The following is a 24107-nucleotide window of genomic DNA, read 5'->3' on the forward strand; positions in this document are numbered from 1 at the left end:
AAATATCGAACTTGACAGTATGAAACATCGAGCTTCACAATGTTAAACATCAAATTTTTCAATACGAAATATCAAGCATTACGATGTTTCATGCTGTAAAGATTGATGTTTAATATTGTAAAGCTTGATATTTCGTATTGAAAAGTTTACAATATTAAATATCAAATTTTTTAATACGAAATATCAAGCTTTACAATATTAAACATCAAACTTTTCAATACGAAGTATCAAGCTTTAGAATATTAAACTTGAATCTTTACAGCATGAAACATCAAGCTTTATAATACTAAATATCAAACTTTACAATACGAAATATCAAGCATCACAATATTAAACATCAAACTTTACAGCATGAAACATCAAGCTTTACAATATTAAATATCAAATTTTACAGTATGAAAAATCAAGCTTTATAATATTAAATATCAAACTTTACAGTACGAAACATCAATCTTTACAATATTAAATATCAAACTTTACAACACGAAATATCAAGCTTTCGAATATTAAATATCAAACTGTACAGTTTTAAATATTAGACTTTACAATATTAAACATCCACCTTTACTATTTCGCTATGTCGAATCAGTTAACGAATGAGAGGCGCCGGAGTGCAAAGGATGCACCGATTACAACTTCCCTCAGCGAAACAGCAACACCTACAAAGAGCGTACGGCCAATAAAACTGCATTCCGCCCTAAGTAAAAATCTTTGGAATTTTCGCAGCCGTGAAAAGGCGCCCTGAAAATCGCTGATCCCGAAAGGGTTAACGGACGCTGGGTCGTGGGGTCGGTCGATCGGCGGGGTCGCGACAGAACTGGAACTTCCGGCGCAGCGGCGCGAACCGATGGGCGGTCCGACGAAGGAGCCACGCTCCGAAGGAGCTAGAATCAATTAACTGATAAGAGGGAGAGACTAGCCTCGCGTGATCGAGAGTATTACCCCGAGCGGGGGGTTCGGTCACGAGCCCGGGGAACTTCGAAGAAGATTAAAATCACTTTAATATCGCGGACCCCGTCTGAATAAACAGATGAGACCGGGGATCGCGTGATCGTGGGAAGCCCAATTAATCTTTTGACGTATAATATCGAGCCAATCTCGCGGAGAACACTCTTGCATCGCATTTAACCCTTTCGCGACGACCTGTACCATTCTTCGCTACTTTTCGCAACAGTGCGACTGATCGTACTTTGTCGTTGTTAGGTACTCGTGGTTACCGTAATGGCGGTCGAGCTTTGTAGGCGTTTGCACGTGGTGTGCCGACTAATAAACTTGTATGTCTCGAAGGACCACCCGATATGATCGGGAACAAAACTTAGAAATGAGTAGGAGGTGAAGCGGACTTTGACTCTAGTGCTACGCGCTTGATCGAAATTGCTACTTGACACTTTGTAATCCTTACTTCCTACTCCGTACTCTGTGCTATGTACTATGCGAGTTGATACTTGTCTAACTATGTGTTTCCAACTTGTGTTTCTAACTATGAGTATCAACTGTGTGTATCAACTCACCGGGCCTCCCAGAATCGTCTTCGATGACACCTCCGCAATGTCGTCTTCGCGGGGTGAAGACGTTCTGGTTGGCCCTTTTAGATCTAGATGGTTGTGGAAGGGAGACACAGTCCCCTCCCTTCTTGGGTCTTCCAAGTTGCTAATGTTAATAACTAATTCGTCCCGTTTGCGATCGTCGACCGTGGCAGGTAAAAGCAAGAAACGCTTTGGCCTTAATAACACATGCTAACAGACGGGCTAGAGAGTTAAAAATGCTGGTGACTGGACGTCAGATGTGAACAATAGACAAGGAAAATCTACAGCAAGAATCGCGGGCCTTATGGGTTCAGGGATTCATGGCTGCCACGGTCCCTTCTCGTAATACGTAAGGACGATTGCAAGTTGCGGCGGGACGAAGGCTCTTATTGTTACGAAAAACTACCAAATGTACAATAAGTCTTAGAAAAAATAAAAAGTGTATACAAATTAAAACTACGGTGGTTTAAGGACTCGAACGAAACGATAAGGCTATAAGTGGCCTTATATGCTCCAATGTATTTATAGCTTTATTTTGAGTTCGCCACTGAAATAAAATAATAATATTATAGTGGCGGCTGTTATTATTATAGATATCGAAAAGGTGGATCTTCAGTAATCGAGAACTAGGAATAAATATATGTGTTCAATGAAAGGATTGAACAGTTATTTCAGAAATGAACAAAATTGCAATGGAACTATAGTTTCTGAATCAGCAATCGATTGTTAGGTAAAGCTCATGAATATTTAAATTGAAATGATAGGTGTTCGTAGCATTAACCCTTTCCAGTATGTTTTAATTATGAAAAATTATGCATGAGCATTTATGTGTGATTATGCATGATCAAGAAGTTTATTCTCAATTAGGAGCTGCATAACTTTTGTGCATTCGAAAACGTGTTACCTGTAAGAGGTTAAACTGTCACGTAGAGGAAGATGTTCAATAAACAGTGTAAATGAAAGTATATGAATAAATTATTCCCTCGCGACTTTCGAATTCTCCTACGAATAGGTGTTCAGCAGTTCACGCAGGTATTATGCGCGGGTCAAAGTTATCCAGCGACAGCGGCCGTCCTCCGTGTGCTCAAGAATGTATTCAGCGATTCCAGACGAAATTGGCTCGGGTCCCGGTGAAATATGGAATAATCGATCCGGCGCGGGACGTAATTCATTCGTTCCGTGACGCGGAAGCCGATATACGATTAGATACTAAATCACAATGCGGTGCACGCCGAAGGGGCATCAGCTGCAGGGAAGACGCATCGGAATAAAAACGCATCCGCCGCGGATGTAGCTATTACCTGGCCGCCCCATAAATACCTAACATCACCGGTTCCATCTCGAAGCTGGTAGCGCCGCTACTTTTCATTCCGCCGCGATCAGTTGAATACTCAGTAATCCTGTATTGTAGAGTTGATGAACGTTAACATTGAGGAATTTTTATCTTTTGGGTTGTACGGAGAGAGTTCCAGGAAAGGAGTTGCGCAGTATGTTTCATTTACATTGCAGCTTCTATAAATTTTGGAGATGCTACTTTTTATTATACTTTGAGTATAATAAAATTTTTTTATCTTGAGTATAATAGAATTTTTATTTTTTGGGTTGTATAGAGAGAATTCGAGAAGAAAAGTTGCACAGTATGTTTCCTTTATGTTGCAGCTTCTATAAATTTGGAACTGCTACTTTTTGTTATACTTTGAGCAGTTGAATACTTAGTAATCCTGTATTGTAGAGTTGATGAATGTTAACATTGAGGAATCTTTATCTTTTGGGTTGTATGGAGAGAGTTCCAGGAAAGGAGTTGCACAGTATGTTTCATTTACATTGCAGCTTCTATAAATTTTGGAGCTGCTATTTTTTATTATACTTTGAGTATAATAAAATTTGTTTATCTTGAGTATAATAGAATTTTTATTTTTTGGGTTGTATGGAGAGAGTTCGAGAAGAAAAGTTGTACAGTATGTTTCCTTTATATTTCAGCTTCTATAAATTTTGGAATTGCTACTTTTTGTTATATTAGATTGGTGTATATGAAACGTCGGTTTTTCTTTACATATGAACGTTTGTCTTCCTGTTTTCGTTATGTTTTTGTTTTTGGCATAACCTCGCTCATAGTCGCACTGTCCATTGCCAGAGTCACATTTCAACAAAGAAAACTTTCTCAAAAGTGTTCCCTTTTGTTATTTGTTTTGAATCTTATACCGATATGAATCCAACTGATATTCGTGTAATTTGTTTATACGAGTATAAACTTGGTAATAATGCTGCAAAAACTGCACGCAATATAAACCAGGCATTTAGGGAGAATACTGTTAACGATCGAAAAGTGCAGCGTTGGTTTGAAAATTTTCTGTCTGGTGATTTTTCCCTACAAAATGAACCGCGTGGAAGACCCAAAATGACTGTGAAAAATGATACTCTGAAAGCATTGGCGGAAATGAATCGAACTGTATCTACCAGGAATTTCCTAACAGAATGAAAGTTAATCATACAACAATAATTGCGAAACCTTTCTGTAATTGGCAAGGTGAAAAAAATATAATATTTCACAAACAATCGAAGATGAAAAAAATATAACATTTCACCTTGCCAATTTCAGAAAGGTTTCGCAATTATTGTACGGTCAACTTTCATTCTGGTAGCAAGTTCCCTCGTAGACACAGTTGGATTCGTTCCCAGCAATTCGTTATGCCAAAAACAAAAGCACAACGAAAACAGGAAGACGAACGTTCGCATGTAAAGAAAAACCGACATTTCACATGCACCGACCGAATACTTTAAGCGGTTGAATGCTCAGTAATTTCGTATTGTAGAGTTGACGAACGTTACTGCCAAGTACCTATCGAAACGTGGGTTCCATAGATAGAACAAGAGTAGAAACAGAATGCAAAAGCATCCTTTCTATTGCTCCTATAAATAGCAACATCGCTACTTATTCCTGCGTTCCGATCAATCCAATATTCAATTTTGCATTGAAAAATTGACAAATATTAACCATTCAAAATACATGCACAAGAGTTCAACTACATTTCTCTCCCGTCGGAGTTTCAATAAAAATCAATCGTCGCTTGTCAAATCATTGATAAATTATTCCACGAGGTACAATACATACTCCCGCGCCTCTTGTATCGGTATATTTCGAATGATTTCACGGATCAACCGACGATTTGCCGCGCCGTTAAAGTGAACTGCCGCGGATTCGCTCGCGAGATTCCGAGCGGAATATAAAAGAGCGATCGTTCGCGGCCGTAAAACGGCGCGATCGCGTCGTTCGGCCGTTCCTAAAGGAATTAAGAGTGTTCTCGATGGTTCTCGATGCTCCTCAACTGTTGCACCGTAAACAGCGGCGGCAGCAACAGGCGTCGTCGTCCGCCGGGCTGTCGCGAGGCTCGCGCCGCGACGTTGCATATTGCATGCTGGACAAGCAGCACCGGTGTCAATCACGGGGATCGATCGCGTTTACTTTCCCTCTAATCGACAGAGGCCCATTCTTAATTCATCCGACCGCCTGTCGGCCGGCCGACCGATATTGCTCCGTTATTTCCGTGGACAACCGCCGCGAGCCCCGTCGAATATTCATGCGGATCCTCGAGGAGTATTCGCGCGACGTGAAAAAAGGGAAGCTTGGAATCTCATTTTCGATCTAATAACCTCCCCATTTCCCTCGCATCGTTTCCTCGGGTTACTCGAGAGTATTACGATATCATTATTGCTTTGTTTTCACGGTTTTTGCTCGGTTTTGATAGCTAGTGTGGATGTACCTTTAACCGTTTGGATGCTAAACAACTTCTGTGGATATTTACCAAAAATACGGAAGTGATTGGGTGAGTATGCAAAAGAATTAATGAGAGTACTTATTTAATGAGATGACAAATATTGTGTTACTACAAAAAAATGTCAAGAAATGACATTTATTCAAATAAATATACTTTGATTTATATCTTGAAGAATATAGTAAGAAAATATAATTATATAATATAATATAATAATATATAATATAATATAATTATATTTTCTTACTATATTCTTCAAGAAATAAATCAAAGTATATTTATTTGAATAAATGTCATTTCTTGACATTTTTTGTAGATATATTATATAATAGATATATTATTATTATTATTATTATTATTATATATTATATATTATATATTATATATTATATAATATAATTATATAATTATGATTGATTAAAAATTGAATCAATCTTAATCGCGTGAGTTGTGAAGCATTAACACATTGAACGCCGCATGATTTCATTCGGCAAAATACTCAAAACGAAGAACATACAATATTAAATCATTTGATTGAATTGTATTGTCATTATTGCTTTCATTATTTATAATACAGAAATGTTTTCAAATAATCATTCAATTGAGTGAAGTATAATTCGATTTACTTTATTGAGTATTCAATTACTGAGTGAATTATAATTCGATTTACTTTATTGAGTATTCAATTATTGAGTGAATTATAATTTGATTTACTTGATCGAGTATTCAATTATTGAGTGAATTACAATTCGATTCACTTGATTGAGTATTCAATTATTGAGTGAATTATAATTTGATTTACTTGATCGAGTATTCAATTATTGAGTGAATTACAATTCGATTCACTTGATTGAGTATTCAATTATTGAATGAATTATAATACGATTTACTTGATGAGCATTCAGTTATTGAGTGAATTATAATTTGATTTACTTGATCGAGTATTCAATTATTGAGTGAATTATAATTTGATTTACTTGATCGAGTATTCAATTATTGAGTGAATTACAATTCGATTCACTTGATTGAGTATTCAATTATTGAGTGAATTATAATTCGATTTATTTTATTGAGTATTCAATTATTGAGTGAATTATAGTTCGATTGAGTGAACTACAATTCAACGTGTTAACGATCGATTAAAAATCTAAAAATGGAACACACTGAAAAGACATTATAATACTTTGAATTTCCCCAAACGTACCTACGCTTTTCGAAACGTAGAATCCAGAACATCTTCCCAACCCCTCACCGTCAACCCTTCAACGATCCCCGGACAACTGTTAGCGCAACTCGGCCGAAGTTTCCCTATTTTTTCCACAGCGGCCGTCACGTTTCCCTGTAAACACAGCTCCTCGACGGATCCCCTAAATCTTCGCGCAACAAAGAGCCCGTTCTCCGCGAAGCGATCCTCGAACTTCTCCGGGAACTTTCACCCCGAGCTATCGTTGCCCCCGTTTCTGGTTCTCCGCGTTGCCGGGGATTTCTCTGGGTGCTCTTCCAGCGGTCGCTCGCCGGTATCCTTTGGAAAATATTGTTTTTCTCGTCGACGCACAGGACGTTCGAAATTTTGACGAACAAAGATCTCGCGGAACGTTTCCCTCCACGCGAAGAACCGGCCGGAGAAAGACGAAGAAAGTTTCTTCGTTCGCGAGACCCTCGTTCCCCCGGGGGAACAGAATCCCGAAGTTCGTCGGTCGCGCGTGTGTAATACGTCAGTATTAGGTTGGCCGAAAACTTTCGTCGCATTTCGTCGATAAAGTTTCATGAAAAATTCCGCTGCGTGGAATTGGACTTCGTCGAACTGTTTGTTGTACGGTTTGCTCGACAGCTTCCTTTTGTCTTTCGATTCATTTATTCGCGGTGTTTGCTGGTGTATATTGTAATGTTTGTCCGTGACGTATAATGGGAATGCAATATAGAAAAGGGAAACGAAGAGACTCATTAACTATGAAACTATGAAGTTGAATATTTAATATTTCGAATTAAACTTTGCATTGCTACGTGAAATATTTAAATAAAATAGCTTTGATGCTTGATTTATCTATGAATTATCGTTGAATTAGTTTCAAACAATATCGTCTATATCTCGTTGGAAAATTTTGGATATTTCTAGTGAAAAACTTTCGAGTGCAAAGGGTTGAATGTTAACAAGTTCCGTGCCATGGAAATTTTGATTATATTTTGCCTATGTATTGTTTCTTTTAATGAGATATTAACTTATACTCAAGTTTTCGATGATTTTTATGTATTTTGATATTGTCCCTTTATGTTCTCACTGCTTCGTAACGCATACGTGACCAATATGTCCCTTAACCCTTTGCACTCGAAAGCTTTGCACTAGAAGTGTTCGAAATTTTCCTATGAAATATGGACGACATTCTTCGAAATTTGAACATTGCATATGTATGGGTGTAGCGTGCGTGTATGCGTTGTTTTGAATAAACGCGAAAAAAAGAAATGACATTAAAAAACGAAGTTTCTGTTGACAACGAAAAATATATAAATTGTCATCGTTTAAATCAACGTCTATTCAAGCTGTTTTATTTCAATATTTCACGTATCGTTGCATTATATAAAGCTTAAAATTCTATATAAGACCTTTCGAGTTTATTATATCGAATCACGTGGCGAGTGAGAGTCACCTCTCGAGTGCTAAGGGTTAACTATAGATCGACCGTCCGGAAATCACGAAGTTCCGATGGAAATCGTTTAACTCTTTCTTCTTGGATATCGATTCTTGCACGTGGAACAGCCTTCTATCTAAACGCGTTCATTAAGGACACCTGGTGCATGGGAGGGAAACGTTACCCACAAATCCGTCCCCCGATCACGTGAATACTTGCTTGATGAATCGACGTGGAATTTCGATATGCGCGATAGGAAACGCGTGGGATTTAACATATAGATCCGTCAAGCCCGCAGAATTCCCGACAAGTTCCCCGGGGAAACAGAGGGAACGAGAAAACTGTGTACGCGTATAAAATTACAGCACTATATCGCGATAATCGATTGCAAAATAGAACTTTCCAATGTGTAGACCATGGAGGATTGAAAAATAAATTCTTACACCAATGCGAGTCCAAAAATATGTCTAATCTCGTAAACTTTTGAGAGTCCTTGCTCGAAAATACATAAATTTGTGTATTATACAGAATGAAATATTATATATAAACAAGTTTCTTAAAAATATGTCTAATCTCGTAAACTTTTGAGTCATTGTTCGAAAATACATAAATTCGTGTATTATACAGAACAAAATATTATATAAAGTTTCTTGAAAATATGTTTAATCTCGTAAACTTTTGAGAGTCATTGTTCGAAAACGCATAAATTCATATATTATACAGAATGAAATATTATACACACAGTTTCATATGCGTCGTGTCTTCTAGATAAAACAAAGCCGAGCATTTATTTACGTTTCTGTCGGCAATAAAAATGCAACTTATTGGGGTACGAATAAAGAAGAAGAGAAACGTTCGCGCAGCAACGTGCGCGTTCCCACGGTTTCAGCAATTGTCGCGACGTTTTAGATGGATCGCGTTTAATGACATCGTTTGTGCCGCGGCTCGTAGCGGAGTCCTCGACTATCGGCTCCTAATGAACGAGCCGGGCATCGCGGCGCACCTCCTCTGCATTCGCCCTCTGTTCACTCCGACCTTAATCGATCCTTATCGCGTTCGATAGCTTTGCGGCCCTCGAACTTCCAAAGTGCCGCGCCTCGCGGTCCTTCTTCGGAAGTTCTCCGATTGGGCTGGAGACCCACGCTGGACCTTAATAGCGACTGATTGGCTCGGGGCGGGGGTGTTTCTGCCGAGTCAATTAACTCGTCGCTGTGGCCACTTGTTTCTTGGTCCGTTACTTCTGAATATTCATTGTTTTTCGAGTATATCGTATTGTTTCTTCGGCTATTCGTTAATCGTTTCGTACGTCGTTTGTTTCTGTGCTTTTCTTATTATTGCACTTCACCTTTCCGAATATCGCGTTTATTAGGTAGCACTATTTATTATATAAATATTTATATATTAATGTATATTAAATATCATCTACATCGTCATTGAATTGTTTTGTTATTATTGCACTTTACCTTTTCGAATATCGCAGTTATTAGGTGGCACTATTTATAATATAACAATTTTTGCGAATGACCATCGTTTAATTGAGAAAATTATACTAATTCGATTTGATTAGGAGGCATCTAACGTGTTAAATATCATTTACACCGTCATTGAATCGTTTAGGTAGCATTACTTATAACAATTTTTGCGAATGACCATCGTTTAATTGACTAAATTATAGTAATTCAAATTGATTAGGAGGCATTCAACCTGTTAAATATCATCCACTCCGTCATCGAATTTATTATTGCACTTTACCTTCTCGAATATCGCCGCAATAAGGCAGCACTATTTATAAAAATTCTCGCAAATCGTTTAACTGCCTAAAATTCTACTAATTCGATTTGATCAGGAGGCATCCAACCTGTTAAATATCATCCACTCCGTCATTGAACCTATTATTTACAAAAATTCTCGCAAATCGTTTAACTAAATTATACTAATTCGATTCGATATCCATCAACCGATCCATCGCACTGCGTAGAATCGCCTAAACAGATGAATAAACGATCAGACACGCGACAATTCGCCACCGGGTCGAAACGACCCAGCATTCGTAGTTGCAGGCTCGGTACCCGGCAGTTATCCCCCTCAGGATTCTGTGCCGCGTTTCCGCGAGCTACGTGCGCCCGTTTACGGTGACCTACGTGTACACACGCGCGCGTTATACTTTACACACCGGCGACCATTATGCGGCCGCTAAAGCTCGAGCAGCGGCAGCGGCGTGCGCGCACAAACGAGAGCCTCGGAGGTCGGTTCTTCAAGGGCCGCGCGACCTTGACACGCCGCGCACACGAGCAAGCGCGCCTCGTCGGCGCAAAAGCTCAGCCATTCGCGATACAAGCTGCGAGTTCTTCGCGGCCGTGCCGCAAACCCGCTGAATTATACATGGCGGGACGCGGCTCAGGACCGCGATACGCCCGTACGCATCGAACGCGCGACTGGGGAAATGAAATCGTTGCGGCAGAATCGCAGATCACGCCTGCAGTTACCTCTGCGCCGTACCCTGCTCGACCCGCTCCCCTTTTCGAGGTTGAACTTTGTTGGAGCCGAAGAATCGCGGACAGAACTTTAGCTTCGTTTCGCTGGTTACCTTCGGGGACCATCGGGCGAGGATGTTATTGCGAGCGGATGCTCGAGGATTAACAATAGATTTTTAGAGACGTTTATCCGATACTTTATTGTATTGGTTATAGGTAACTATGGTATTTGTAGTTTCGTAGTTATTGGTTAGATCGTTTTTGGGGATTACTTAGATAATAGACTTTAACCCTCTATGGGCCGACTTTTTGTTCGTGATTATAACAAAATCTATGCAGTGGAAAATTAATAAGTATCCACGTATGAATACGAGTTAACAATGTATTGAATGGTTCTAATAATTTTATCGAACGAGTATATTTTGTAGCTTGAAAGCTACAATGACGCGAAACTTTCACGCCTGAGCGTATAAAAGTTTAGATTGATTGATTACTTAATTTTACTCACCACTTTGAGTGCAACATGAAATAAATTGACAAGATAAGGAGTTTTTGTTATTGTGGTATGTAAAGGATGTTATGTGGGAGGATTCTGTGGAGATCAATGGCATCTTTGTACAAATGTTTTTAGATATCAATATTGTACTGACAATATGTATTGTAATATAATTATAATATTAATAATATTACAATATAATTATAAGATTAATAATATTTAATATACTTTAATACTAATGATATTTATTATAATACAATTTTTTTTTGTAAATATTATATAATGAAATATTATTACTACTATTTTTTTTTTTAAAACACTACTATTACATTCATGTTACATAAAATTCATTATATTATATGATAATAACTTTTGAGCACGGCAATTTAGTTATTTTTTAAATACACTACTATGAACTTAACTTCATTTCAATAAACGTTATTTTCTAATACTTTTTGCAATAACACAATATTTGTGATCTCATTACATAAGTACTCTTATTAATTTTTTTGTACGCACACCCAATCACTTCCGTATTTTTGTTTATGAGTATCAACCATAATTTTCTTACTATGTTCTTCAAGAAATAAATCAAAGTAACTTCATTCGAATAAACGTTATTTTCTGATATTTTTTGTAATAACACAATATTTGTGATCTCATTACATAAGTACTCTTATTCATTTTTTTGTATGAACACCCAATCACTTCCGCATTTGTGGTAAACATCCACAAAAGTTGTTTAGCATCCAAATGATTAAACTCATTCTATCGAAGAATTCCAAAAACGATTTGACCGAGAATTTTTGAACGCTACTGTGCGATACTCCAGGTTCTTTACGTCACATTGACATCGGAGTCGTTAAATTGGTGAACATGTTTCAAGGCGGAATTATTTCCCCGGAGTGGTTTCCAGTTTATACGTCAGCTGCTCCCTTTTGCAGAAACGTGAACGTGCGTCGCCGAATAATTTATCCGTAAGCCACAACAGTGAATAGTGCACACGTCGCGTCGCGTCGCGTGGCACACGTAGACGTCGCGGCAACTATACCTTGATTACAATCGTCCACGGTTTCTCGTGTGTAATTTTCTCCAGATAGAGCTGGTAACACACTTGCAGGGACCGTTTACGGTATATTTAGAATAATGATAGTCTTTCCAGCATATTATAGTAAGAACTGGAAAGGTAATTAAGGTAGAAGGTAAATGAAAATCAAAGGAATGTGATCGTTAAATAGTATGTAGAGCTCTAGCGATCAATTCAACGTGTGCATGTTCATATTCAGCGGTTCTGAGCTTCTAAGCTGCTTCTCGGACTTTAGAACTCTCGTTGTTTCAATTATTCACTGTGCTATAGTTAAACTACTTTTCTAAATCTATAAATTTCATCAGCTTCAAATTGTTTCGTGGTATTACATTATTTATTCCATTTTCAACCCATTTGCTTTATTTTCTAAATTTCATCACTTTAAAATTATTTCGTAAGATTACATCATTTACTGTGTCATTTTCAACCCGTTTTCTTTATTCTATAAATTTCTTCATTTCAAAATTCTTTCATAAGATTAAATTATTTACTGTGTCATTTTCAACCCGTTTTCTTTATTCTCTAAATTTCTTCATTTCAAAATTCTTTCATAAGATTAAATTATTTACTGTCATTTTCAACCCATTTTCCTTATTTTCTAAATTTCATCATTCCAAAATTCTTTCATAAGATTAAATTATTTACTGTGTCATTTTCAACCCATTTTTCTGAGTTTCTAAATTTCATCATTCCAAAACTCTTTCATAAGATTAAATTATTTACTGTGCCATTTTCAACCCATTTTCCTTATTTTCTAAATTTCATCACTTAAAATTCTTTCATACGATTACATTATTTACAGTGCCATTTTTAAGCTATTCTCCTAACGTTTCATCCATCATTTCAAAATTATCTCATACGATCCATTAATCAGTTTATCTATTATATTATTTCCAAGTTCCGACAGTCAACGTGTCCCAGAATAGAAAAAGGAAAGTCTAAAGTTTCGATTCTCGAATAGATTAACCGAAGATCCTCAACAGCCCTGAAACGGATCTCGTGATTTCATCGACACCGTCTAGCATCCAACTTCCGTAAGAATATTAATCGCATTTTTAAGTCCGCCAAACTTGCCAGGATTCGATCGAATTTGAAACTGTCAAGGAGAGGATCGAGAACTTTCCATTGCCGTGCAACCTATTTTCGATTCTCACGGGCGTGTCTGTCCAGCGATTTAATAACTCGCTGTCTATTCCGCTCGTCTGACCATGAACGGGTCTGCTCCACTCGCTACTTTTCCCGAATCCACTTAACGTCCCACGTAATCGTCTAGCCTATTTATAAAGACACTTAAAAACTTTCCGTAGCCTCTTTCGCTTTACGTTCCTCCTTCTGCATATTAATTCGCCTACGAGTTATAAGAACAGTCGCAGGAATATTCAACTTTTTCTCGTCAGGAAATACGGTAGAGCCACAATTTTTCAGAAACAACGTCAATTAACTGCAACTATTAGCAACCTATTCTTCGGTCCATGGAAATCACTGAAACTTCGTATTCAATATCGCGTTTATTCGGAAAGAATTTCAAAGTAGTCGCGTAGGTTAATATTGATGACTTCATGGATGTCGTGTATATGTATGAGTGTACCGTGCGTGTATACGTTTTGAGTAAACGCGAAAAAAAAGATATTAAAAAAACGAAGTTAATGTTGACAACGGAAAATAATAAATTATCATCGTTTAAATCAACGTCTGTAAAAGGTTCAATTAGTAATTATTTATTCAAGATATAACAATAGTAAAATAGAAACACAACAATAGTAAAAGAAACAAGACTAAAAAATCTGATGAAATCATAGAGTTCCATAAATCAATATCAATTCCTCCAAAAATTAATCTATTTCTCCAAAGTTCCCCAAACAATCAATTCTCGAAAACCCGAAGTTTCCTCAGTTTTTATTCCAACGAAAAGCAAGAAAATATTCTCACAATTCGAAATTATACAGGGTGGGTCAATAACTCTTAGCACCTCAGATATCTTCGAAATTATAAGCTTCACAGAAATATTTGCTGAAATAAAATTGCAATTGATAATAGTTATTTGCAGGTGGAGGTACTTCGTATTTGAAAGTCACCTCCATTTTTTTAAATGGATCGGTATGTTTCTGCTTCCGTATCATGATAGAGGATCTTAAAACGAATTCAACGACCTATTGCATAAGGTCATTGAAGGCCATAGAAAGTAGAGAAAAGCGATAATACTCACGGTTTCAGTAGTAAATGAAATATACGTTTATAGTAGTTCGAAATGATGATCATCACTGTCGTTGGATTGGCGATCCAATATTGTGGCCAGCTCGTTCAGAATTTATTTTATTTTATTTCACCAAATATTTCTGTAAAACTTACAATTTCGAAGATATCTGCGGTACTAATATTACCCCACCCTCTATAGCACCTCCGACGTAAATTCTCAATGCAGCACAGCCAACCACAAAGTGCAAAGGATTAAAAACAAAAGCACTATACAACACCATATTTTCCCCTATCTCCTCTATCACTTTTGTCCAAGCTTCGACGAATCCGCGGAGAACGACTACTCTCGCGCTCAAAGATCCCATTGTTCCTCGGCAGTAACATGATTTATTTTAGATCGGGCCGCGCGTTTCGATCAAAACCGAGGATAAATTCGATTTGTCCGTCGGATCGGCGGAAACGTTTCCTGGATCGTTGCCTGTTGGCAGCGAAGGACCTCGACGATTCCTTCCGTCCCGAGGAGCCGCTTCCGCTCGAGCGGAGGTGTCCCAGGCTGTTAAGGTCCGAGCCCGGAAATAACGGCGGCCGAACAAAAGCGCGGCTGCCCGCGGACGCGGAACGCTTCGTTAAGAATTGGCAATCCACCGCGGGATCCTTTTAACTCGACTTCCGGGGACTCCGACGTGATTGCGATCCGTCGGCCAATCACGGAAGGAGACCGGCGCGGCGCGGACGGCCGTCTGTTTGCTCGGGGACGCCCGGTTGTTGTTTGCCCACCGGTTGTGTGTACTGATAATTATTATACACAACCGCGTTACGTAAATATCGCGCGAACCGCCGACGGCGGCGTGTAATTCGCCGTTCCGACGGAGGCGAAGGTCAGCTTGGTTGTTGCGGGAATAGCGATACAGTGTTCGTCGAATTAGAATTAGAATGGATGACATAAACGAGGTTTTGTAAGCACTTTTGCTTACTGGATTTAAATATGAGAATGATTCAGCTTGGTTGTTTGAAGAATAATGATTCAATGTTCGTCGAACTAGAATTAGAATGGATGAGATAAATGAAAGGAATAAACGAGGTTTTCTACGCAATATTGTTTACTCGATTTAAATACGAAAGTGATTCGCATATCTCCCATTTTTTGTTTGAGTTAAACGTAAAATAATAGAATATACATTTTAGTGAATATTAAAGTTATTATTACGGTAAGATCATGCGGCCTTATAAGTAAATACTCGTTTCATATAAAATATTATAATATAAGCTAATTTTATTATTATTATCCTGCTGTTATGGCATTAGTTATGCAAAACCATTGTGTTAACGATATTCCTATGAAAATTTCCGTAATAAATGCAATATGAATCAGCTTGTTGAATATTCCCTTAATTAGAATATTAAACATTGAATACTCATTAGCGTACAGCTGCAACGTAAAATAGTCTAATAATATAAAACAATCTAAAACGGTTTAAGAAAGAACACAGACCTTCGAACCCATGTAACAAGATATTCCTTTGAAAATTCTAAATCGCATCCGGAACGCTACCGATAAATGTTAATTCCATCTGAGCTTAAACTTCTTATTCCATCCTCATAAATTGAGCAATTTATTAAACCGTTGCATTACTCGATGAACCCACGCTCGGCGAGATAGCCGAGGTAACTAGGGGCGTCACGGTGAATTGACCTTTAACGCGAACTCGAACGAAAGGTCGAATATTCTCTACTTTTTGCCTCGGTAAGAACTGTTCCGGCACGGTTTATTTGCTTCAGACACAGCCGTCGGTACGCAAAGATTTGCGGTATGACCAATTCTGCTCGGTCATGTCTGAACACTGTCCAAGTAAATTTTGGAAGCGTTTTATTGCTAGCTACAGTTTTACATCCGATGTCATAAATGACCAGCAGCTGACATGTCATAAAAAACGGCAGCTCAATCACTTAAACTATATATATATATATAGTTATACTTATAAATATATTAGTTATAGTTATACTTATATAGCTATATATATAGCGCGAGACACATCGAGATATCGAGATAGACATGGAGACAGACATATAGACAACACAAGATCATTACTAATCACGCTGTATTCACTGGAAAACACACACACTTCAACTTTGTGTACACATACACACTCCTTTCACTCATTATTCAACAAATGCAGCCCACTTTCGAACGAGAAAAGGGGAAGCCTTTTTTCATCGTCACAACTACTTCACACAAGGTTAACCCTCTGTGGCCCCATGTAACTTTGAAGTCACATATCAGTATATTGGCATCTTGTCGAGTTATTTCATTTTGCGCTCAAAGTGGCGAATGAAATGAGGTAATCGGTTAACTGCAACTTTTACATGCTCAGGCGTGAAAGTTTGTCACTGTAACTTGAAAGTTACGAAATATGTTCGATTGATAATTTCAATTATGGGAACTATTGAATACATTGTTAATTCGTATTCATATGATATTTATTAATTTCGTACTGCACAGATTTTGTTATAATCGTGAACAAAAATTCGGCGTGTGAAAGTGTTACGCCACGTCCGCTAATATTGCCCGGACACCGTGCACGAACAAGAACGATGCATCGGAACTTTTCTGTTCTCGTCGTCTCCTTCCGCTTTCTTCGTCCGTGTTTCTGGCGTCGTGAAATACACGCTGCCGAATCGTCGCTCGCGAGAAGCTCGCGGATCGCTGTCTCCGGGGATCGTTTCATCGCGAGGAGATAAATTCCGAGGAAATTCGCTCGTTCCCGGCGCCGTTCCACCGAAAGAAAACTCCGCGTTCGCGAAGTTTCGCAGCGGATCCTCGATTTCCGTGCTGCCCGTCGAATCTCGCCCTCGGAACGATCGTGAAAAGAACGATCGACCTACCGACGTCGGACAGCAACAGGCTATTCTTCCGACGAGCGTCTCGAATTTCTCCCTCATCCGCGGAAAACTCGTTTCGACGGAGTCCTGCTGGATTGCTCTTGTTTTTGTTCCTTCTCGTTACGTGCTCTGAATTCTGGCTTCTGCGGCTGGGGCACGGACTCCTCGCGGCTCTGCGGGGATCGTGATTGTAGATCGGGAGAGATCATTCTTTTGACACTTTGACTGCCACGTCACTCGAATACGGGTGACACCATTTTTAACGTAATCTTGATTATTTTCTTGATGACGCATCGAACGAAGTTTCGTTGAATGTGTGAGATATAAGGAGAGTAATGCAATCGTTACGAAGAACCTTGATCCTTTGGTTTTTGTTTTATTGAGAGAACCGTTTCGATTGCATGGGAGTTTTGGTGGTTATTTACTTGGCAGTGAAAGTGTTAAGAATTTTCTTTGAGTGAATATTCTAGGTGGCTGACTAGTGGAGGGGCTATACTACTTGTTTGTGGTTGTAGTTGCGTGGATTTTGATACGGATGATTGAGGAGATTTTACTATTTGTTTTATTAGTCACGAACTTGTGCTAGTTGTCTGACAAATGGTACACCTATACTACTTACTAGGTTACTGAAGTACTAACAATTTGATTCCACTTGTATTTGTGGTTCGATATGTCAAGTTTCGTACTACTTATCTAGTCAATAGCAGATTTGTATTGCTCGTCTGACCAATGGTAGCCTTTACTACTTACAGAATCGACGATAGAAATAGTGTTCAGTCTAAAATCGCAAACATCTGAAATTCAATTGAGTATGATTAGTGATTAAGTTGAGAGAATAATGTTAAGTTAAAATTTGAAAGGGTGCTTTTGACACCTTATAATGTAATATAATATACTGTATTATATTGTATTACATTAAATTATATTATACTATATTATATTGTATTACATTAAATTGTATTGTACTATATTATACTGTATCACATTAAATTATATTATACTATATTATACTGTATTACATTAAATTATATTATATTATGTTATAAGGTGTCAAAAAACATCCTTCCAAATTTTAACTTAAAATTATTTTCCCAGCTTAATCATTGCTCAATTGAACGTCGAACATTCGGAGCTTTAAACTTGACACCTCCGACAAAAATAGCAATAAGAGGCATCTGTCATCGTCTCCCAAGGGCCAGGATCAGAGTGCACCGACCAATTGCAAGAATCGAAGCGACGGACGCTGCAGCGAATCAGGGAATGAGGCTCGCAGAGCAGCGTGGCAGCTTCCAGTTGGAAGTCGGCCGAGTCCCCGCTGGGAATCGCATCCACGAACGTAATCGGCGGCTTAGCGCTGTCGTAGATCGCGGATTAACTTCCGCAGCTGGCCCCCGGCGACTCGGGCAGGAATTAAGATCTCCCGCGGAGACAACTTTTCTTAGACGTACTTTCGACCGGTTCCTAACGTTAATCCCCGACATAACGTTCCGTCGTCCATCTTTCCAAAGAAAGCCATTCGATCCGCCGTGCCCGACAATTCCTCGTCGCCGAAGCGTGCACGGAAACACGACAAATCTCTCGCGCCGATAAAAGGAAATTAATCTCACCGTTCGAACACTTTTCATCATGATCGATCCCGTCTCTCGCGGAGACGTTTGATATATTGGATTTTAATTATTCGATCATTACTGGGTATTATAATATTGAATGCCAGAAGTTTTGCCGGTGGTTCCACGGTTCAGTGCGAAGGAAATTTTGTATTGGGTATATTTGGCATTGCTATTATTAGAAATTAATTCTTTTCTAGTATTAGTTATTAGTTTATCATTAATAGAAATTATAGATCTCTTTCTATTCGATCACTAGTGAGTATTATAATATAGAATTCCGGAAGTTTTGCCGGTGGTTCCACGGTTCAGTGTGAAGGAAATTTTGTATTGGGTGTATTAGGGATTGCTATTATTAGAAATTAATTCTTTCTTAGTATTAGTTATTAGTTTATCTTCAATTATAGATCTCTGTCGATTATTAGTGTCAGTCACTAGTTTACTGTTAACCGAAATTATAGATTGTTTTCTATTACTAGCTCAATATTATTAAAAATTATATTTCTCTTTCTATTATTATTAGTAGACACTAATTTACGGTACGACCAGAAATTCTCATTCTGTATATCGTAAGTCAACCTCTTACGCTGGAAATGACTTCAGAAATTTAGCGAAGTGTCGCGAGTAGACTGATTTTCTAATCATTTTGTATAGAGTGATACATTTCAATATAATCTTCGCATAGGTAACAACGAAACTATCGATATGTATAACACATCATTTTCAATTTTCGAATAAAAACGTCTCGACGTGCCTGGTGCGTGTTTGCAGCGCAAGAGGTTAACGTTGAATCATCGAATGACTAACGACTACTAGCACAGTTAAGCCAGTATAGATAAGCCCAATATTCTACATAACAAGAAGCTACATATAGAAATTATTTAACTGGGCCATAATAAATTACCAGTAACCGTTGTTTCTAGCCTCCCAGAATTCCAGGAGATTCTCCAGTTGCCTCCATCGATCAGAGTTTCCTTTTCAGACCTCTCTCGCCTCCTGGAAGCCTGGAAAGACGAGCCCGTGGCTTCCAGAAAACGAAAATAAATGCGTGGTCCCCGAGGTGCATACGAATACGGTTCAACGGCGATTTCTAGCCGGCTTGATGGGATAAAAGTCCCGTCTGCTGACGTTCTCGATGTCTCCTAGCTGTCCTCCATAATAATCGGGCAGGCCCGGGCAGCTGCAGCCCGAGAACTTTCCGCGGATAAAGACTTCTCTAACTTCGGGCTTCGGTGCCGGGATAGAGTCACCGGAGGTTTCGAAAATCGCGACTGAATAATCCTGAACAATCCTGTTTCTCGTTGAGAATGCCATGGAAACTTTAGTCTTGGAGACTTTGGGGATGGACGCGGCGGAAGTAGGTGACCGAGGTTGATGCCTGCTGGAACGATCATTGGTCTTTGTCTTCCTATTCTGTGATAACTTATCACTTGTGACTATCGCGAAGCGTTGAATACTAGTAACTATTTCATCTGTTTGTATTATACAACAAAATGAAGGATTTTATGATATTATTAAACTTTAACTTTAACTAAACTAAGGTTGATGCCTGCTGGAACGATCATTGGTCTTTGTCTTCCTATTCTGTGATAACTTATCACTTGTGACTATCGCGGAGCGTTGAATACTGGAGACTATTTCATTTGTTTGTGTCATATATCAATATGAAGGATTTTATAATATTGTTAAACTTTAACTAAACGAAGGTTGATTGCTGGAACGATCATTGGTCTTTGTCTTCCGATTCTGTGAAAACTTATCACGTGTGATTATCGCGAAGCGTTGAATACTGGAGACTATTTCATCTGTTTGTGTCATATATCAATATGAAGGATTTTATAACATTGTTAAACTTTAACTTTAACTAAACTAAGGTTGATGCCTGCTGAAACGATCATTGGTCTTTTTCTTCTTATTCTGTGAAAACTTATCACTCGTGATTATCGCGAAGCGTTGAATACTGGAGACTATTTCATATCTTTGTGTCATATGACAAAATGAAGGATTTTGTAATATTGTTAAACTTTGTTGTTTGAATTACAGTGGAATAATTGATGTGTAGAAGTATCTACATTGTTGAAATATAAAATAGTAATAATATAGTAAATTATGATAGTAATGTAACGAATGTAGATTGATTATTCATTGACGATCTAATTGAGCTGAAAATAATCTATTCTCACAACTTTTCTACGATTATAGGTCAATCATATTAATCCTATCAACATACGAAGCTAAATTATATATCAATTGCCTAATTGACAGAAAAAAAGAAAGCTACATGCTGATCTTTTACTGTTCGACTAATTAGATCATTTTTCCACGAATTAGTCTTCCAAATCTGAACATTTCATCTGATCGAATTGCCAGCATCCGCCCGCAAAGGATTAAACAGCCGCCGGTTGTAGCATCGAAGGTAGGCTCGTTCGATCGCAATTACGCGCGGAGACATTCGAAACGGTTTCGTTCCGAGGGAACGGTGGACCGGATCACAGCCACGGAAAACCAACAAACGGCGGACGTGACGCAGCCGTAAATCGGTTGCCGCGTGCCGGAAAGCTCCATCGTCCCGCGAGAAGATTGTCGCGATTCCGGACGGGAATTGCCCCGGTCGCAATTACCCGCTGGGATTGTTGCCACGGCTCGCGTTTTTCAGGCTGCCGTCGCGCCGACACCGACGGCGAACGCGGTCACGTTTTCCACGGACTCTCCCTTCGGCCTTATTCGGGCTTTTTATTCGTTACGAACGTATTCTCGTCATCGATTTTTTTTATTCGACGTATGCTCGTGGAACTTCTTTTAGGGTTTATCTTACGCGTTATCATTGATCATTGTCATTGATCATTGTCATTGATCCATTTGGGGTGTTGTCGAATAGTAAGACAAGGGATCTTTGTATTTTATGGTATTTTGTAGTCTCTGGGCTTGGTTCTACAGTGTTCTTTTCCGTTGGCGTTCGAGGGAATGGGGAAAGTGTTGTAAGAAGTAGTGGTAATGGTTAGAGAAAGATGGAAGGAGGGAAAGATGGAAAGATAGTAAGGTGGAAAAATAGAAAAATGGAAAAATAGAAAGGTAGAAAAGTAGCAAAATAGAAAAAGGTAGAAAGGTAGAAAGGTAGAAAGGTAGGAAGGTAGGAAGGTAGGAAGGTAGGAAGGTAGGAAGATAGAAAGGTAGAAAGGTAGAAGGGTAGAAAGGTAGAAGGTAGAAAGGTAGAAAGGTAGAAAGGTAGAAAGGTAGAAAGGTAGAAAGGTAGAAAGGTAGAAAAATACAAAGACAGAAAGACAGAAAGATGGAAGGAGGGAAAGATGGAAAGGTGGAAAAATAGAAAGATAGAAACGTAGCAAAATAGAAAAAGGTAGAAAGGTAGAAAGGTAGAAAAATACGAAGATAGAAAAACAGAAAGACAGAAATTAAGTCGAGAAAACTCCGGAGAAGGCAACAGAACAAATTTTTATCACGTTCAAGGCGTCAAAAAACTAGAAAAAGTGCTAGAAGTAATAACCACGACACGAATTCTACGTGTAACACGTGGAAGAAGTTATTCAGGGATGATCGAACCGAGACTACGAGTTGCTGACGAAACTGTTTGACAAGCTCCCTTAGTTGTAACGGAGATGACGGCTCTGGGCTTGGTCTGTGTACATACGTGCACGACGTGGTTCGATGGACGCTCGATTATTCCGTGGGATGGGTAAACGGTCGTTCTAATTTTGTTGCCCGCGTCGGGTTTCTTGAATCTGAGACGAGCGCGGAATATAATCCGATTAATGGATCGTAGATTTTCATTGATTCATTATTAAAAAGTTACGAAATTATCGAGAACAAATAAACCACTTCGAAAGGCTAATCTCAACCCTTGTACAAGAGCTAATAAACTATACATAATAAAGAGAGTATTATTATAAATATTTTATGTAGAACTCTTAGTAACTATGAATACTTTACTTCTCCTCTACTCCTTTCCTGGTTCGTCTTAAGAACAAGCTTCGCCTGCTATTTTATTCCCTTTCATCCCTCGCATCAATTCTACATTCAAATCTCTGTATTCCATGTGAACCTTCCCTAAAACGAGAACTATAACATTTGAACGTCTTACAGAGACTAGAACTACTAGAAAGCGAAATAATCTCGATGATACATTTAGAGAATATATAAATAGATAAGAATAGATAAGAATATATTTTATACTAAACAAAATGTTCATTGGTGCTGATTGATAATTGAAGGAAATATTGAAATATGAAATACAGGATTATTTCTAGGATGACTCGATGCTTCTAGGTGGCTCGAAAAGCATTCGGGCGAGAATTGTTTCGGTTATCGAATCTCGGGAGACAGAATTATCCCGCAAGACGATTCCGGAGCGAAATGTCCGTGGCTAGGTGAATGCGAGAGCCAGGCGACGCGCGTTTCGATTCAACCTTTCAGCGAGGAAAACTTCTGAATCGCGAGGTTTCCAACTTCCTCGAAGTTCCCTTCGAGCAGGCTTCCGTTGATCGAAGCCCTATTCGTCCGAAGTTTTTGACCTCGGGCGGTCCCGGAGTCGCTTAACCCAACAGAAGACCGCCATATTGAAGAAATCGCCGATTGCCACTTTCCTCTGCAGTACATTTCTCTTTGCAATCCGGCGCACCTCGAGTTCTCTACGTTTACGATATATCGGTAATGTAAGCAATCTTGTACAACGTTTACAATGTTTCGTTCAAGCTGCCAATTGATTTGAAATTCACTGGAATCTCTTCGTAAAATGAATAATTCATTTTAATTTTTGAGAGGTAATTCGTAAAAGTTAATATTTCATGTTTGTTGAGTGTTCACAGTTTTATATGTATCATAGAATCTTTTGTGTTATTATTGCATTTTTACTTGTGCTATTACTTGTACTTTACATTATTCACTTGTAATAGTTTTACTTGTAATATTTATTGCATTTTACATTATTCATTTGTAATAAATTTACTTGTACTACTATTTATACTTTACATTATTAATTTATAATAGTTTTACTTGTACTATTTATTATACTTTATATTTTTCACTTGTAATAATCTTACTTGTACTATTACTTATACTTCACATTATTAACTTGCAATAATATTACTTGTACTATTACTTATACTTTACATTATTCACTTGTAATAATCTTACTTGCACTATCTAACCCGTTAACTGTCTTTGACAAGTATACACGTCATCGCAAAGCTCGACACGATACCAATTCTTTCAGCGATGAATTCTCTATTTTATCACAGAAACATGTAACTCCTCTTTGTTCCGCTTTCTTTCATGAAAATATATTCCACGTGCATTCGTCCTTCGACGAGTACACGCTCCATTTCTTATTTTATCCCACTGAACGAGAGCTTCTTCCAACTAAATTCCACAGTTAACTGATTATACTTCACATTATTCACTTGTAATACTTTCACTTGTACTATTTA

General features: G+C 38.3%; 1 protein-coding gene across 2 annotated transcripts in view; it reads right to left on the bottom strand.

Annotated features, from left to right (window-relative positions):
• LOC143174153 (uncharacterized) overlaps positions 1-24107 on the bottom strand; it is a 161494-nt gene that overhangs the window by 50724 nt on the left and 86663 nt on the right. The window contains exon 1 of one of the 2 annotated variants that reach the window (XM_031969471.2): positions 14190-14956. The exons of the other annotated variant lie outside the window; for it this stretch is intronic. The gene's annotated coding sequence lies outside the window, so the exon portion shown is untranslated. Of the gene's footprint in view, positions 1-14189; positions 14957-24107 lie in introns of those variants that run through there. 2 annotated transcript variants of the gene reach the window in all.

Source organism: Nomia melanderi, chromosome 8 (genome assembly GCF_051020985.1).
Source record: "Nomia melanderi isolate GNS246 chromosome 8, iyNomMela1, whole genome shotgun sequence".
Lineage (NCBI taxonomy): Eukaryota > Metazoa > Arthropoda > Insecta > Hymenoptera > Halictidae > Nomia > Nomia melanderi.